We start from the raw sequence: 17048 nt of genomic DNA, 5'->3' as shown, positions 1-17048 counted from the left end.
TGATCTGACTCATGGTGACCCCTCCCCTCATGTGTGTCAGAGTAGTACTGACACACAAGTGTGTCAGTTCAATGGCTAATTTTTCAAAAGTAGATCACCAAGCCTTTCTTCCAAAGTGCCTCTGGGTGGACTCAAACCTCCAACATTTTGGTTAGCAGCTGAATGCATTAACCGTTTGTACCTCCCAAGGACTACAACATGTATCTATGTTTATTTCTGTATTACTTCTCTTTATACTATATACATACATACACACATACACACACATAGACATCCATGAGTGGTTCATACAGATGCTTTGGACTTCAGCTAGCAGGGCTCTATTAATTATTGATAGAAAAGTACTGATACCAGTTATAAATGCGTATTTGTCCATTTCCCCTTTCAGATTTATTAGTTTTTGTATTTTGGAGCCCTGTTGTTAGACACATACACATTTAGGAGTGTTGTATCTTTTTGGAGAATTGAACGTTTATTATGTTATGTCTCTACTTATTCCCAATAATACTCCTTTTTCTGAAGTACAATTTGTCTGATATTAATACAGCCACTGCAGTAGAACTGGATAATTTTCAACCATTTCAAGAGGTAGCATAAGATCAAGAACTGATGGTATAAAAGGAAGAAATCGAAGCTGCATTGAAGGCATTGGTGAAAAACTATCCTCTCTCCACCATCTTCACTAACCCTGACACCAACTGTCCCTCACACAGCACTCCCTACTTCTCTGCTGGGTTCAATAACTCATTGCAATGGCCACACAGAACTCATAGTCCATATTCACGATTATGGGGTTTATTAGGGAAGTAACAGTTATAGCTCAGGCTCAAAGACACTCAGAATACAGTTCTTCTATCAGGACAGCCTCTTCCCTCCTGTGCTGATAGGCGTGCCTCTGCCTGGCCTTGGGCCGGCCTCTCTCCAAAGGCACTCAGCTTTCCTTCTCCATGGGCCATCATCTCCTATAGCCAGGTCCCTGTTGCTCGGTCTCTCCTGCCATGGCATCTTACCATCTTCAGGGTTACAGCTTCCTCTCTCTATCTCAGTCTCTTGCTTCTAGGAGCTTCTCAGTGCAGGGATCTCAGGTCCATAATATACGCTCGGCTCTTGGCTGTTCTTCCTTGATGGGAGTTGAATCCTCCTCTTTGCTCTGGAACTGGTTCTCTTTGAAGGGAAAATAAACAATCCCCTTGGTGAGCCACAATTACCCTATCACACAGTCCTGCCCAAGCACCAGGGTGGATGTTATAAGACCATGGCTAGAAAGGCCACACAAAGTAAACAATCACATCACAGTACCTTGGACTCATTTTTCAAGTGAAGTACCAAAAATCCCACACAAACAGATTGGTAAAGAATATAATCAACAGCAAGAACATTTTCATACTTATGTTTTCTGTATTTGGAAGAAATCTATAGCACTATTCTTATTTTGCCAATTCACAGGGATCACAGAGATTAGTGGTAGATGTTGCGGTACCAGAAAACTCTCTGGTGAAACAGTCTGTGAGCAGTCTTACAAACATGGATATTCCACTAGAGTCAAAAGAATGACGTTACATATCATCAAAGAGAACATTTCAAGATCTAGCCTGAAGTACAATGTTGTCACTAATAGGCTAAAATCCATACACTTACAAGGAAGACTAGTTTATACGACTATTCAAATTGATGCACCAACCACTAATGCCAAAGATAAAGAAATTGAAGATTTTAAACAACTTCTGCAGCCTGAAATTGATCAAACATGCAATCAAGATGCATTGATAATTACTGGTCATTAGAATGTTAAAGTTGGAAACAAAGAAGGAAAAGTAGTTGGAAAATACAGCATCGATGAAATAAATGACACCAGAAATCTCATGAAAGAATTCTGCAAGACCAGTGACTCATCCACTGCAAATATTTTTTTTCACCAACATAAACGGCAGCTATACACGTGGACTTTACCAGATGGAATACACAGGAATCAAACTGACTACATCTGTGGAAAGAGAAGATGGGAAAACTCATATCATCAGTCAGAACAAGGCCAGGGATCAATTGTGAAACAGACTGTCAATTGCTCATATGGGAGTTCAAGTTGAAACTGAAGAAAATTAGAATAAGTCAAAAGGGGCCAAAATATGACCTTGAGTATATCTCACCTGTATTTAGAGACCACCTCAAGAACACATTTTACGTGTTGAACACTAACGACTGAAGACCAGACGAGTTGTGGAATGACATCAAGGACATCACACATGAAGAAAGCAAGAGATCCTTTAAAAGACAGGAAAGAAAGAAAAGACCAAAACGGATGTCGGAAGAGACTCTGAACGTTGCTCTTGAATGTCGAGTAGCTAAAGTGAAAGGAAGAAATGATGAAGTTTTGAGTATTGAGACGCCACCAGTGATCCCTCTTACAAAAAAGACCAGAAAAAACAAGTGAAGCGATTATATTTATGAGAAGCTAGGAGCCCTGAACATCAAAGGTAAAGTTAGAAAATGGACTCAGCGGCAGGGGGAGGGAGAGACTATTCAGAAGTGGAGAGGAGTTACTGGACCTGAATAGCCAGGAACCCTCAGGCACCGTTCCCTGGAGCGACTGCAGTGGGGCTGGCAGTGGCGTTCCACAGGCGTTTAGCTCAGGGAAGGACAGCAAGTTGCACAGACTACTCACACCTCCAGAACAAGAGAAGAACGGCACTCTCAGCAAAAGCTAATTACTTGTGTTTATTTTACCACGCCCCCAGCCCCCAAGCCGGCTTCAGTGGCTGTCAACTTCCCTGGGCCTGAGATAGGCCCTGGTACCACTCTGAGCCATTTTTCCATCCTTGAAGAAGGTGTAAGTTCACAACTGGGGGAAAGATAATCTGCCAGCTCAATTAAGCTGGGGAGCTCAGGACAGAAGCAGCTCTTGTTCAGGCACAAACAGTCCATGGGCTTTGAATACCTTTCACCCCAGCATGGACCTGTGTGGGCCCATTTCAGGAGAATAGGCCCTTGTTGCCAGACTGCAACTGTTTCACCTGAACGGTGGAAAGATGGGTATTTGATGTTTGACACTGCTTTGCCTATTAAACAGGGTCTTCACCTACCCACATCAGGGGCATAAGGACTGCTGGCTCCACCCACAATACCTAGCCACCTGTGATAGGGCTCCAAGGATAAGTAGTACCGCCCAGAACTTACAACCAAAAGCATTGGGTACCCACTGCCCTTCTGCAGAACCCACCCATGTGCTCTACAGAACAGGGATGCACTTTCCTCACAGACACTCAGAGCACAGCTGTCAGACCCCTGCCTTGATCAGAGCCTGACCCCCTACTGCAGCCAGATACTTCTGCCTACACCAATGACCCCTGCCCCTTTAAGACTGTAGGACAGAGCCCGTACCACACACTTTATGACCAACTACCTGGGCACCTGAGTTGAATCCATACAAGAAAAATAAATGAACTCCTAGGCTCATATGCCTGGTAACAGTGCTAGCCATCTGGTGATAGTACATTAGAGCTTCAAAGGTGAAAATAATCAACCTAGTGCACTCAAGCAGCTTATTTGGGTATACCAAAACTAAACAAAGCAAGAAGCTAGGATACAAAAAGCAAGCATAAAATAAACTAATACAATAACTTATAGATGGCTCAGAGACAACAGTCAATATCAAATCACATAAAGAGGCAGACACGGGGGCAGGACCAAGATGGCTCACTAGGTAGAAGATTCCGCTTATCCCTCTTGAAACAAAGACTCGAAAAAACAAGTGAACTGATTACATAAAGGACAATCTACAAACCCTGACCATCAAACACAGAACTAAGGAGTTGACCTGAGTGACGGGGGAGCGAAAAGCCACGCTGCAGCAGGGACCACTTCCAGAGCCAGTGTCCCACGCCACAGCCTTGAGCCCTCGTGGTTTCCTGGTGTCAGAGTGGTGGGGCTGATTGTGGCTTACTGAGACACGGAAGAACAGATATAGGCCCAACCCTCAGGACCAACCTCAGAGGGGACCCAGGCAGCACACACAGGCTCCACACAGACGTGGCTGACAGGGAAACGAAAAACTATAGGGAAGCAGCGACTGGTTCTGGAGCCTGGAGTGCAGCGTCCCAGAAAGGAAACCCTGGTGCTGGGCTTTGGACTAAGTGTGGGGGAGCCGATTGTGGCTTCCTGAGACGGTGTGAGCATGGACGCAGCCCTAACCCTCTGGGACAGTCTCAGCAGGGATCCAGCCACCACACACGAGCGACACAATGCTCTGGAATCTCAGAAAAAACAGTCCTCACCAAACAACATAAGTAACTTTGTATATTTTGCCAGGCTACTCTCTTCTATATATCTGATTCCACCCCTCATTGCCCCAGCCAGCTTCATTAACATTGGAATTCTCTGTGCCAGAGAGTGAAGTGCACTGCTGGATTTTTTTTCTTCTTTCTTTTCTAACCCATTCTCCTGGCCTGAGAAAAGCAGCATTTAACAATCAAAGAAAAAATCCTTCCCTGACTTCCCTAAACTGAAATAACAGTACAGAATCAGCTCCATCCAGGCATTAACAGACCCATAGTCTTTGGCTTTCACCCTACAGGTAACTAGGTGGCTATTACAATGTAAAGGCAATTCTGATAGAGATCTGACCATAATTGTTTTAGCTCAGCAGTGGAAAGGCAAGTTTTGGAGGTCAGATATCTCTCTACCTATTAAACAGAGCCCTCGCTGATCCACACCAGTGAACTGAGGGCTGAGACTCCACCCACATCACCTAGCCACCTGCTAGAGGGGTCTGAGAATAGTGACGCCTACCCAAGCATTGGGTGCCTAAGATACAGCTGCAAAGCCCACCCACCAGAGTGCTCTAGAGAATAGAGCCACACCTACCTCACTGTCACTTGAAGGAAGGCTGTCAGCATCCTGCCCTCCTCGAAATGTGACCCCATGCCACTAATAGAAACTGGTGCATACAACCATCACCACTACTCCTCTAAGATAATACGTGAGAGCCTACACCACACACTAGGTGACCAGCTATCAGGACACCTGAGCTGATTCTATTCAAGAATAGTGAATGGACTCATACACTTATATACCTGGTAACAGCTCAGGCAAGCTGGTAATAGGACGTAAGTGATTCAAAAGCTAAATCAATCACGATACCACAATCTAGTAGCCCATCTGGGTGTCTTGTAACAAAACAAAATAAGAAGATAAGACTCAGTGAGCAAATATAAAAGAAAATATTACAATATCTTATAGATGGCTCAGAGACAGCAGTCGACATCAAATCACATGAAGAAGCAGACCATGATTGCTTCTACAAACCCCCAAATCAAAGAATCAAAATCATTCCCAGATGTAGATACATTCCTAGAATTGCCAAATGTAGAATATAAAAAAATTATATACAGAATTCTTCAAGACATCAGGAATGACCTCACAAATGAAATAAGGCAATCTACAGAAAACACCAAGGAATACACGGATAAAGCAGTTAAAGATATCCAAAAGATTATTCAAGAACATAGTGAAAAAATTAATAAGCTGTAAGAATCCATAGAGAGACAGCATTCAGAAATCCAAAAGATTAACAATAAAGTCACAGAATCAGACAACTCAATAGGAAGTCACAGGAGCAGAATCGAGGAACTGGAATGCAGAGTGGGGGAGCTGGAGGATAAGACAATTGACACAAATATAGTTGAAGAAAAATCAAATAGAATTTAAAACTATGAAGAAACCCTAAGAATCATGGGGGACTCTATGAAGAGTAATTTGCGTGTGATTGGAGTTCCAGAACAGGGAGGGATAACAGAAAATACAGAGAGAACAGTGGAAGATCTGATGGCAGAAAAATTCCCTGGCATTGTGAAAGATGAAAAGATATCTACCCAAGATGCTCATCGAACCTCATACAAGATAGATCCCAAAAGAAAATCACCAAGACATATCATCAAACCTGCCAAAACCAAAGATAAAGAGAAATTTCAAAAGCACCCAAGGATAAACGAAAAGTTACCTACAAAGGAGAATCAATAAGTTTGCACTACTCGGCAGAAACCATGCAGGCAAGAAGACAATGGGATAACATATATAGAGCACTGAAAGAGGAAAAACTGTCAGCGAACAATCATATATCCAGCAAAATTCTAAAACATGAAGGTGAAATTAAGATATTTACAGATAAACACAAGCTTAGAGAATTTGCAAAAACCAAACCAAAACTGCAAGAATTACTGAAGGAAATTCTTTGGTCAGAAAATCAATAATATCAGATACCAACACAACACAAGGTCACAGAACAAAACATCCTGATATCAACCCAGATACGGAAATCACAAAAACAAAATAAGATTAATTAAAAAAATTACTCAAAACAGGGAATCATTGATGTGATTATGTAAAAGATTACGATAGTGAAAAAAGAGGGACTAAATACAGGAGGCTTAGAAATTACATATGGAGAGGAAACCAAGGTGATACAGGGCGAAACAACTTAGGTTTTTACTTACTCAAACCAGGGTAAATATTAAGGTAACCACAACAAGGTCTAACAATTCCATACTTCAAAATAAAAACCAAGATAAACATAACGACTCACCAAAATAAATTCAACTACTATAAAAAGGAAGAACACACATTCTACAAAGAAAAACTCAGCACAAAAAGGTAAATGGAAAATGAAATTGTCAAAAACAGGCATCAAAATGACAGCACTAAACTCATACTTATCTATAATTACACTTAATGTAAATGGACTAAATTCACCAATAAAGAGACAGAAAGTTGCAGACTGGATAAAAAAACACGATCAGTCTGTATGCTTCCTAAAAGAGACACGCTTTAGAGTTAAGAGACACAAATAAACCAAAACTGAAAGGATGGATAAAAATATATCAAGCAAACAACAATCAAAAAAGAGCAGGAGAGGCAATATTAATTTCCAACAAAATAGACTTTAAAATTAAATCCACCACAAAGGATAAAGAAGGACACTACATAAAGATTAAAGGGACAATTTACCAGGTACATATAACCGTATTAAATATTTATGCACCCAATGATAGGGCCGCAACATTCATAAAACAAATGTTAACAGAATTAAAAAGTGAGATAGACACCTCCACAATTATAGCAGGAGACTTCAACACAACACTCTCGGTGAAGGATAGGAAATGCAGTAAGAAGCTCAATAGAGACACGGAAGATCTAAGTGCTACAATTAAACAACTTCACTTCATAGACTTATACAGAACACTCCACCCAACAGCTGCAAACTATAATTTCTTTTCTAGTGCACATGAAACATTCTCTAGAATAGATCACATATTAGGTCATAAAACAAGCCTTTGCAGAACCCAAAACATTGAAATATTATAAAACATCTTCTCTGAACAAAAGACCATAAAAGCAAAAATCAATAACAGAAAAACCAGGGAAAAGAAATCAAATGCTTGGAAACTGCACAATGCCCTGCTCAAAAAAGACTGGGTTATGGAAGACCTTAAGGAGGGAATAAAGAAATTCACAGAATTCAACAAGACTGAAAACACTTCCTATGAAAACCTTTGGGACATGGTGAAAGCAGTGCTCAGAGGTCAATTTATATCAATAAAGGCACACATATTAAAGAAGAGCCAAAATGAAAGAACTGTCCCTACAACTTGAACAAACAGAAAGAGAGCAACAAAAGGAACTGTCAGGCACCAAAAGAAAGCAAAAAATAAAAACTACAGCAAAATTAAATGAATTAGAGAATAGAAAAACAATTGAAAGAGTTAACAAGGCCAAAAACTGCTTCTTTGAAAAAATGAACAAAATTGATAAACCATTAGCCAGACTGACTAAAGAAATACAGGAAAACAAACCAATAATCCAAATAAGAAATGGGATGGGCCATATCACAACAGATCCAACTGAAATTAAAACAATCATATCAGATTACTACAAAAAATTGTATTCCAACAAATTTGAAAACCTAGAAAAAATGGATGAATTCCTAGAAACACACTACCTACCTAAACTAACACAAACTGAAGTAGAACAACTAAATACACCCATAACAATAAAAGAGATTGAAAAGGTAATCAAAACACTCCCAACAAAAAAAAGCCCTGGCCCTGATGGCTTCACTGCAAAGTTCTACCAAACTTTCAGGGAAGACTTACCACTACTACTGAAGGTATTTCAAAGCATAGAAAAGGACGGAATACTACCTAACTCCTTCTATGAAGCCAGAATAACCCTGATACCAAAACCAGCTAAAGACAACACAAAAAAAGAAAATTACAGACCTATATCCCTCATGAACATAGATGCAAAAATCCTCAACAAAATTCGAGCCAGTAGAATTCAACAACATATCAAAAAAATAATCCACCATAACCAAGTAGGATTTATACCAGGTATGCAAGGTTGGTTCAATATTAGAAAAACAATTAACGTAATCCACCACATAAAAAAAGGACAAGAACCACATAATTTTATCAATTGATACAGAAAAGGCATTTGACAAAGTCCAACACCCACTCATGATAAAAACTCTCAGCAAAATAGGAATAGAAGGAAAATTCCTCAACATAATAAAGGGTATTGATACAAAGCCAATACCCAGCATCATCCTAAATGGAGAGAGCCTGAAAGCATTTCCCTTGAGAACGGGAAACAGACAAAGATCCCCTTTATCACTGCTCTTACTCAGCATTGTGCTAGAGGTCCTAGCCAGAGCAACTGGGCTAGACAAAGAAATAAAGGGCATCCAGATTGGTAAGGAAGAAATAAAATTATCTCTATTTCCAAAGACATTATCTTATACACAGAAAACCCTGAGGAATCCTCAAGAAAACTAATAGAAGGGTTCAGCAAAGTTTCAGATTACAATACAAACACACAAAATCAGTTGGATTCCTCTATATCAACAAAAAGAACATTGAAGAGGAAATCATCAAATGAATACCATTCACAGCAGCCCCCAAGAAGATAAAATACTTAGGAATAAACCTTACCAAAAATGTAAAAGAGCTATACCAAGAAAACTACAAGGTACTACTGCAAAAAAAACAAAAGGGACCTACGTAATTGGAAAAACATATCTTGCTCGTGGATAGGAAGACAACATTGTAAAATTGTCCATTCTATCAAAAGCCATCTATAGATACAATGCACTTCCGATCCAAATTCCAATGACATTTTTTAAACAGATGGAGAAACAAATCACCAACTTCATATGGAAGGGAAAGAAGCCGCGGAAAAGTAAAGCATTACTAAAAAAGAACAAAGTGGGAGGACTCACTCTGCCTGATATTAGAACAAATTATACTGTCACAGTACTCAAAACAGCCTGGTACTGGTACAGCAACAGACACATAGACCGATGGAACAATATTGAGAATCCAGATATAAATCCATCCACATATGAGCAGCTGATATTTGCCAAAGACCCAGTGTCAGTTAATTGGGGAGAAGATAGTCTTTTTAACAAAAGGTGCTGGCGTAACTGTATAGCCACCTCCAAAAAATGAAACAGGACCCCTACCACACACCATGCAAAAAACTAACTCCAAATGGATCAAAGACCTAAACATAAAATCTAAAACGATAAAGATCATGGAAGAAAAAATAGGGACAACATTAGGAGACCTAATACATGGCATAAACAGAATACAAAACATTACTAGAAATGACGAAGAGAAACCAGATAACTGGGAGCTCCTAAAAATCAAACACCTATGCTCATCTAAAGACTTCACCAAAAGAGTAAAAAGACCACCCACAGACTGGGAAAAAGTTTTCAGCTAAGACATCTCTGCCCGGTGCCTGATCTCTAAAACCTACATGACTCTGCTAAAACTCAACCACAAAAAGACAAACACCCCAATTAAAAAATGGGCAAAGGATATGAACAGACACTTCACTAAAGAAGACATTCAGGCAGCTAACAGATACATAAGGAAATGCTCTCGATCATTAGCCATTAGAGAAATGCAAATCAAAACTACAATGAGATTCCATCTCACTCCAACAAGGCTGGCATTAATCCAAAACACACAAAAAAATAAATGTTGGAGAGGCTGTGGAGAGACCGGAACACTTATATTCTGCTGGTGGGAATGTAAAATGGTATACAACCACTTTGGAAATCAATTTGGTGCTTCCTTAAAAAGCTAGAAATAGAACTACCATACAACCCAGCAATCCCACTCCTCGGAATATATCCTACAGAAATAAGAGCTTTTACACAAATAGATACATGCACTTCCACGTTTATTGCAGCACTGTTTACAATAGCAAAAAGATGGAACCAACCAAGGTGCCCATCAATGGATGAATGGATAAATAAATTATGCTATATTCACACAATGGAATACTGCACATCAACAAAGAACAGTGACGAATCTGTGAAACACTTCATAACATGGAGAAACCTGGAAGGCATTATGCTGAGTGAAATTAGTAGCAAAAGGTCAAATATTGTATAAGACCACTATTATAAGATCTTGAGAAATAGTTTAAACTGAGAAGAACATATTCCTTTGTTGTTATGAGGGGGGGAGGCAGGGAGGGTAGGAGAGGGGTATTTACTAAAGAGATAGACAAGAACTACTTTCGGTGAATGGAAGAACAACACTCAACACAGTGGAGGTCAGCACAACTGGACTAAACCAAAGCAAAGAAGTTTCCTGAATAAACTGAATGCTTCGAAGGTCAGCAAAGCAGGGGCAGAGGTTTGGGGACCATGGTTTTAGGGGACATCTAAGTCAACTGGCATAATAAAATCTATTAAGAAAACATTCTGCATCCCACTTTGAAGAGTGGCATCTGGAATCTTAAATGCTAGCAAGCAGCCATCTCAGATGCATCAATGATTCTCAGCCCACCTGGATCAAGGGAGAATGGAGAACACCAAGAACATAAGATAATAACGAGCCCAAGAGACAGAAAGGACTACATGAACTAGAGACTACATCATCCTGAGATCAGAAGAACTAGACTGTGCCGGGCCACAACCAATGACTGCCCTGACGGGGAACATAACAGAGATCCCTTGAGGGAGCAGAACAGTGGGATGCAGACCCCAAATTCTCATAAAAAGACCAGACTTAATGGTCTGACTGAAACTGGAAGGACCCCAGTGATCATGGCCCCCACACCTTCCGTTTACCCACTACGGGAACCATCCCCAAAGCCAGTTCATCAGACATGGGTTGGACTAGACAACGGGTTGGAGAGGGATGCTGGTGAGGCGTGAGCTACTTGGTTTGGGTGGACACTTGAGACTATGTTGGCATCTCCTGCCTGGAAGGGAGATGGGTGGGTAGAGGGGCTTAGAAACTGGCAAAATGGTCACGGAAAGAAAGAGTGGAAGGAGGGAGTGGGCTGTCCCATTGGGGGGAAAGTAATTGGGAATATGTAACAAGTTGTGTATAAGTTTTTATGTGAGAGACTGCCTTGATTTGTAAACTTTCACTTAAAACACAATAAAAATTATTAAAATAAAAAAAAAAAGAAGCTGACCCATGATTGCTTCAACAAGCTCTCAGAACTAAGACTCAAGGAATCTTCTCGATGAAGGTGCAATCCTGGAATTACCAGATACAGAATACAAAAGATTAATATACAGAACTCTCAAAGATATCAGGAAGGAAATGAGGCAAAATACAGAACAAGCCAAGGAACACAAAGATAAAGCAGCTGAAGAAATTAAAAAGGTTACTCAAGCACATAATTAAAAATTTAATAAGCTGCAAGAAACCATAGAGAGACTGCAATCAGAAATTCAGAAGATTAACAATAAAATTACAGAGTTAGAAAACTCGATAGAAAGTAAGAAGAGCACAACTGAAGAACTGGAAGGCAGAATTACTGAGATAGAAGATAAAACTCTTGGGACCAATATATTTGAAAAGAAACCAGATAAAAGAATTTTAAATGAAGAAATCCAAAGAATCATGTGGGACTTTATCAAGAGAAATAACTATGAGTGATTGCAGTACCAGAACAGGGAGGGCTAACAGAAAATACACAGGGAACTGTTGAAGATTTGTTGGCACAAAACTTCCCTGATATCATGAAAGATGCTCATCAAATTCCACATAAGGTGATCTCAAAAGAAAGTGACTGAGACATATAATAATCAAACTTGCCAAAATCAAACATAAAGAGAATTTTAAGAGAGGCTAGGGATAAAGGAAGTCACCAACAAAGGAGAGTAAATAATGATAAACTTGGACTACTCAGCAGAAATCATGGAGGCAAGAAGGCAATGGGATGACTTATACAAAATATTGAAGGAAAAAAATTGCCAACCAGGAATCAAACCATAACCCTGGCCCTCTGGCCTTAGCCCTCTAACTCTAGCCCCTAAGCCCTAAGTCCCAAAGCCCCTAAGGCCCTAAGCCCTTAGGTCCTAACCCCCAAGGCCCTAAACTCTAACCCTAACCCAAACTCTAACCCCTATACCCTAAACCCTAAACCCTAACACCTAACCCCTAACCACCCTAACCTTAACGACCCTAACCCTAACCCTAACACTCGAACCCTAACCCTCTAACGCTAACCTGAAACCCTAACCCTCTAACTCTAACCCTCTAACCCTAGCCCTCTAATCCTAGCCCTAAACCTAACCCCAACCCCCAAACCCAACGCCAAACCCTAAACCTCAAATCCCTAGCCCTAAACCTAAGAATGAGTCTAAGCCTAACCCTATCACTTAACCCTAAACTGTAAACCCTAACACTTAAAACCCTAACACCCTTACCCCTAACACATTCAACCCTAACACCCTAAATGCCAAAACCCTAAACACTAACACCCTTAACCCTAACCCCTAAACCCTAAACTTAAACGCTAAACCATCTAACCCTCTAACCCTAATACCCTAACACTAAACCCTAAACCCTAACCCCAGCCCCCAGCCCTAACCCTCACTCTAAGCCTTAAACCCTAAACCTTAAGTCCTAAACCCTAGGCTCTAAGCCCTAAGCCCTAAACCCTAAGTCCTGAAATCCTAAACTCTAAGCCTTAAGCCCTAAACATAACCCTCTAACCCTAAACCCTAAAACCTTACCCCAGACCCATCCCACACCCCTAAACCTGAACCCCTAAACCCTAGCCCTAACCCCTAACCCTAAACCTCTAAACCATACCCCTAATCTTCTAACCCTAAACCTCCAACCCTAACCCTCTAACCCTAACTCTCTAACCCTAACCACAACACCAACCCCAACCTCTGAACCCTGAAACCCTAACCCCCTAACCCTAAGCCTCTGAACCCTAAGCCTAAACCCTCTAACCCTAAACCCTAACCTTTACCCCCTCACACCCTCACCTTCTCACTCCCTCACTCTATAATCTTCTCAACCTCTAACCCCCTCACCCTCTAACCCCTCACCCTCTAACTCCCTCAATCTCTAACCCCCAAACCTCTAACACCCACTCTCTTACCCCAAACCACATATCCCAAACAAACCCAACACCAACCCCAACCCTAAACCTAAATCCTGACCCCTAAAACCTAACCCAAACCCTACCGACTAAACCCCAAAACCCTAAACCCCCAAAACTGTAAACCCCAAACTGCAACCCCTAACACCTAACCTGTAAATCCAAACTCTAACCTCAAACCCTAAACCTAACCCTAACACCTAACCCCAACCGAAAAACCCTAACCCAAACCCTAACAACCCTAACCCTAACATCCCTAACCCCAAAACCCTAACCCCAACCCCTAACCCCAAACCCTAACAACCAGAACTCTAACAACCCTAACCCTAACATCCCGAACCTCAAACCCTAACCCTTTTTGTTAGCAGCCGTAGCACTTAACCACTAGCCACCAGGGTTTCCATGAGCAGTCACAGGAATAGACATATGCACACCCGTGTTCACTGCGACATTATTCACAGTAGCAAAAAGATGGAAACAACCTAAGTGCTCATCCACGGAGGAATGGATAAACAAACTACGGTACATACACACAGTGGAACACTACACGACAACGAAGACCAATGATGAATCTCTGAAACATCTCACACCATGGATGAATCTGGAGCGCATCATGCTGACTAAGTCAATCACAAAACGACATATACACTAAGAGACCACTATCATAAAAACTCATGAAAACATTTACACACAGAAACAATCCTTGATGTTCACCAGGCAGACGGAGAGTGGGTAGAGAAAAGCTAACTAAATAATAACCAAAAAAAAACAAACCACCGCCGTCGAGTCGATTCCAGCTCATAGAGACCCTATAGGACAGATTAGAACTGCCCCATAGAGTTTCCAAGGAGCGCCTGGTGGATTCGAACTGCAGACCTTTGGTTAGCACTGGTGGGTCTTAACCACTATGCCATCAGGGTTTCCAACCAAACGACAGATATGTGGTAACTCTGGTGAAGGAAGAGACGGTACACAAGACTGGGAATCAACCTCAGCCTCACTCTAACCCTAACCATAACCCTAAACCACTTGTGCCCTAGCCTAGTAACCCCAGCCCTAACCCCGACCCCAGCCACCTAAAACCTATACCCCTAAACCTAACTCCCAAGCCTCTAACTCCCCAACCTGAACCCCTAACACCAAACCCTAACCCCTAACCCTAATCCTCTAACCCTTCTGCATCTCTGGGCCTCTCGACTCTCCGTCTATTTTCTCCCTCCAAATCCTACTAACACTCAGTGGAATTTTGAAGTTTCAGCTGTGCTTTGCTTCTTGTTGTCTCCACCGGTCCCATCAAGGCACTGCATCATTTATTTGCTCTGCTTCACTATTGAGTTCCAAAACCATGGCTTAGAATCACCTGACACTGAACCTCAGCGATTGGGCGCAAGGCCGCGAGAGGGCGTGCGCACCGCCGGTTCTGTTCTGCCCACCAGACCCTCCGAGCATGGGAACCTCCTGGACCTAAGACGGGACGAACTGGGTACCGCTCCAGTGGCGACAGCAGAAGCTTTTCTTCCCGAGGGACCCAACGCCCCAGGGCGCTCTCTCAATACTCCCATTAATGCTATGATTATCCTAACCCACTCCGTCTGTGAGACCTAGTGGGTCCTCGACCAGGCCCAGCCTTCAAGACCCGCACCCCCCTGCCGTGGTCATGTACAGGAACCTGCAGGGCCGCGCCCTCCCCGCCCAAGCTCTGCCCCTCCACACCCTGATGCCCTGCAGGCCTCTACTAGGTCCCCGCCCAGGGGAGAGCTGTCGCCCCGCACGGGGGGGGTGGGCCACGAGGAAACATTCGGAAACCACCCCCAGGCACGAAGCCGACTGCCCCTATTGAGACCGTGTGAGCAGGGCTGCCCCGCCGACTGGAGCCTGCAGGGAGGGCATCACTCACGTTTGTCAGCTTCTCATCGCCCTCTGGGCTCAGGGTCCCAGAGCAGCCAACCCCCCCCAGGGGGGGGGGGGGCGGTCAGTCCGCAGGGGCTGGAAGATCGGGTTGGTGCCCATGGCTGGAGCGCTTAAAACCCTTACAAGCCCTCATAAACCGTCAGCTCCAGACCTTCAAATGTCAGCCCGAGAGACACCTAATCTCCAACCTAAAAAAAAAAAACCACACCTGTTGCCATCGAGTCAATTCTGACTCATAGCGACCCTATAGGACAGAGTAGAACTGCCCCACAGAGCTTCCAAGGAGCGCCTGGTGGATTCAAACTGCCAACCTTTTGGCTAGCAGCCTTAGCACTTAACCACTACGCCACCAGGGTAACCCACTGAACCCACTGCCACCAGGGTAGAGGCTCCAAATCCCACCAGTTTGAGGAACCCTCAAATCCCCTCAGCACCAGAGACCGCGTCCACAGCTACCGCTACACAGCGCCGCACAAACGTTTAAGTTAACAAACAACATGGGCGCTCAGGACCCCTTCCTGCTACCCCCACCCCCGCCACCCAGAGGGGGAGCGGGACCCGGCACCCACACTGTTAACACACACTGAATCGCTGCTGCTTCCACAAGGAGTAGGATCCCCGCGCTGCTCCACAGATTCCCAGGACCCCTTCCTTTCCAGGTGGGGCTGGGGCCGCGCCGACGCCCCAGCCCCGAGAGTAGACCAGCCGGGCGCGGGCGCGGGCGCGGGGTGCCTCAGCCTCCCAGGCACAGCGCCCAAAACAGTAAGGGGCAGCGGGGCCTTGGGCGGGGGATCGCTCTCTCCCCGCCCCTGGCACCCTACGGAGTCTGGTGGGGGTGGGACGACGAACGGGGGCGAGTGCCCCGTCTTCAGTCTGGAGTCTCACCCCCCCGGGCGAACTCTGGGCCTTCGTTTCCCCCCCCCCGGCACAGGGAGCAGGTGGGGGGCGGGGGGGCAGGCGCCCATCCCCCAGCTTGGCCCGCAAACCCGCCCAGGCAGAGTAGGGACCTTGGCGCAGCCCTGGACACGGCCTTTCTCCCCAAGCCCTTCAAGCCCCCAGGCCCGAGGGCACTCCGCAGCTGGATCCCCCCCCCCGCAAATCCATGGGGATGAAATTTCGCAGACCAGCTGCGTCTCCCGGGCCAGAGGCTCCCTCTCGCAGCCCCTAGAGTGGCTGCGTCCGCCCGGCCCCGCACCGCGTCCGCCCCTGGGGATCACTCGGGACGGGGTACGCCGGAGGGGGCGATGCCAGCTGCTAACCCAACGTCCGGACTCCCCAACCTCTGGAGCCCACAGACTGCTGGGACTGGGAACCGCCCTCCTGGCGCCTTCCCTCCACACCTTCGAGGGGCCGGGCTTGTTCAGTCTGGGAGCGGGTCCCTCCACCCACCTGCCGGAGTTTCCTATCTTTCAGAAACCACGGCACAGAAAGCAGCACAAACACCATCCTCTCTAAGGCGCGCCATCCGGCCCGGGCCCCTCACCACCCGTCCCAGCACTTCCGGGAGAAACTGGCTGGACGGCTAGGAACATGGCTGCCGGCCCCGCCCAGCGGCCCGGGTGTGGGGCGGGCGTGGGGGGGTTGGGCCTCCAGAGGGGAGGGTGGGGTCTAGAAGCAAGGACAACGCCAAAGTGTGCGGGGTGAGGAGACGGGAGACGTCAGGAGAGGGCCCTCTCGCGTGCAGAGTTAAGTATTGGAGGTGCAACGGTTAAGTGCTT

At 44.4% G+C, this 17048-nt stretch overlaps 1 long non-coding RNA gene across 4 annotated transcripts in view; it reads right to left on the bottom strand.

Annotated features, from left to right (window-relative positions):
* LOC135229516 (uncharacterized) overlaps nucleotides 1-16837 on the bottom strand; it is a 56098-nt gene extending 39261 nt beyond the window's left edge. For 2 of the 4 annotated variants that reach the window (XR_010320203.1, XR_010320202.1), the window contains exon 1: nucleotides 1011-2804. This is a non-coding gene — a long non-coding RNA (uncharacterized LOC135229516). Of the gene's footprint in view, nucleotides 1-1010; nucleotides 2805-16719 lie in introns of those variants that run through there. The other 2 variants (XR_010320205.1, XR_010320204.1) reach the window with 2 other exon arrangements.
* Between the last annotated feature and the right edge of the window lie 211 nt (nucleotides 16838-17048).

This window comes from Loxodonta africana, unplaced genomic scaffold (genome assembly GCF_030014295.1).
Source record: "Loxodonta africana isolate mLoxAfr1 unplaced genomic scaffold, mLoxAfr1.hap2 scaffold_33, whole genome shotgun sequence".
NCBI lineage: Eukaryota > Metazoa > Chordata > Mammalia > Proboscidea > Elephantidae > Loxodonta > Loxodonta africana.
The sequence above is the reverse complement of the archived record's forward strand: the minus strand, read 5'-3'. Positions and strand labels throughout refer to the sequence as shown.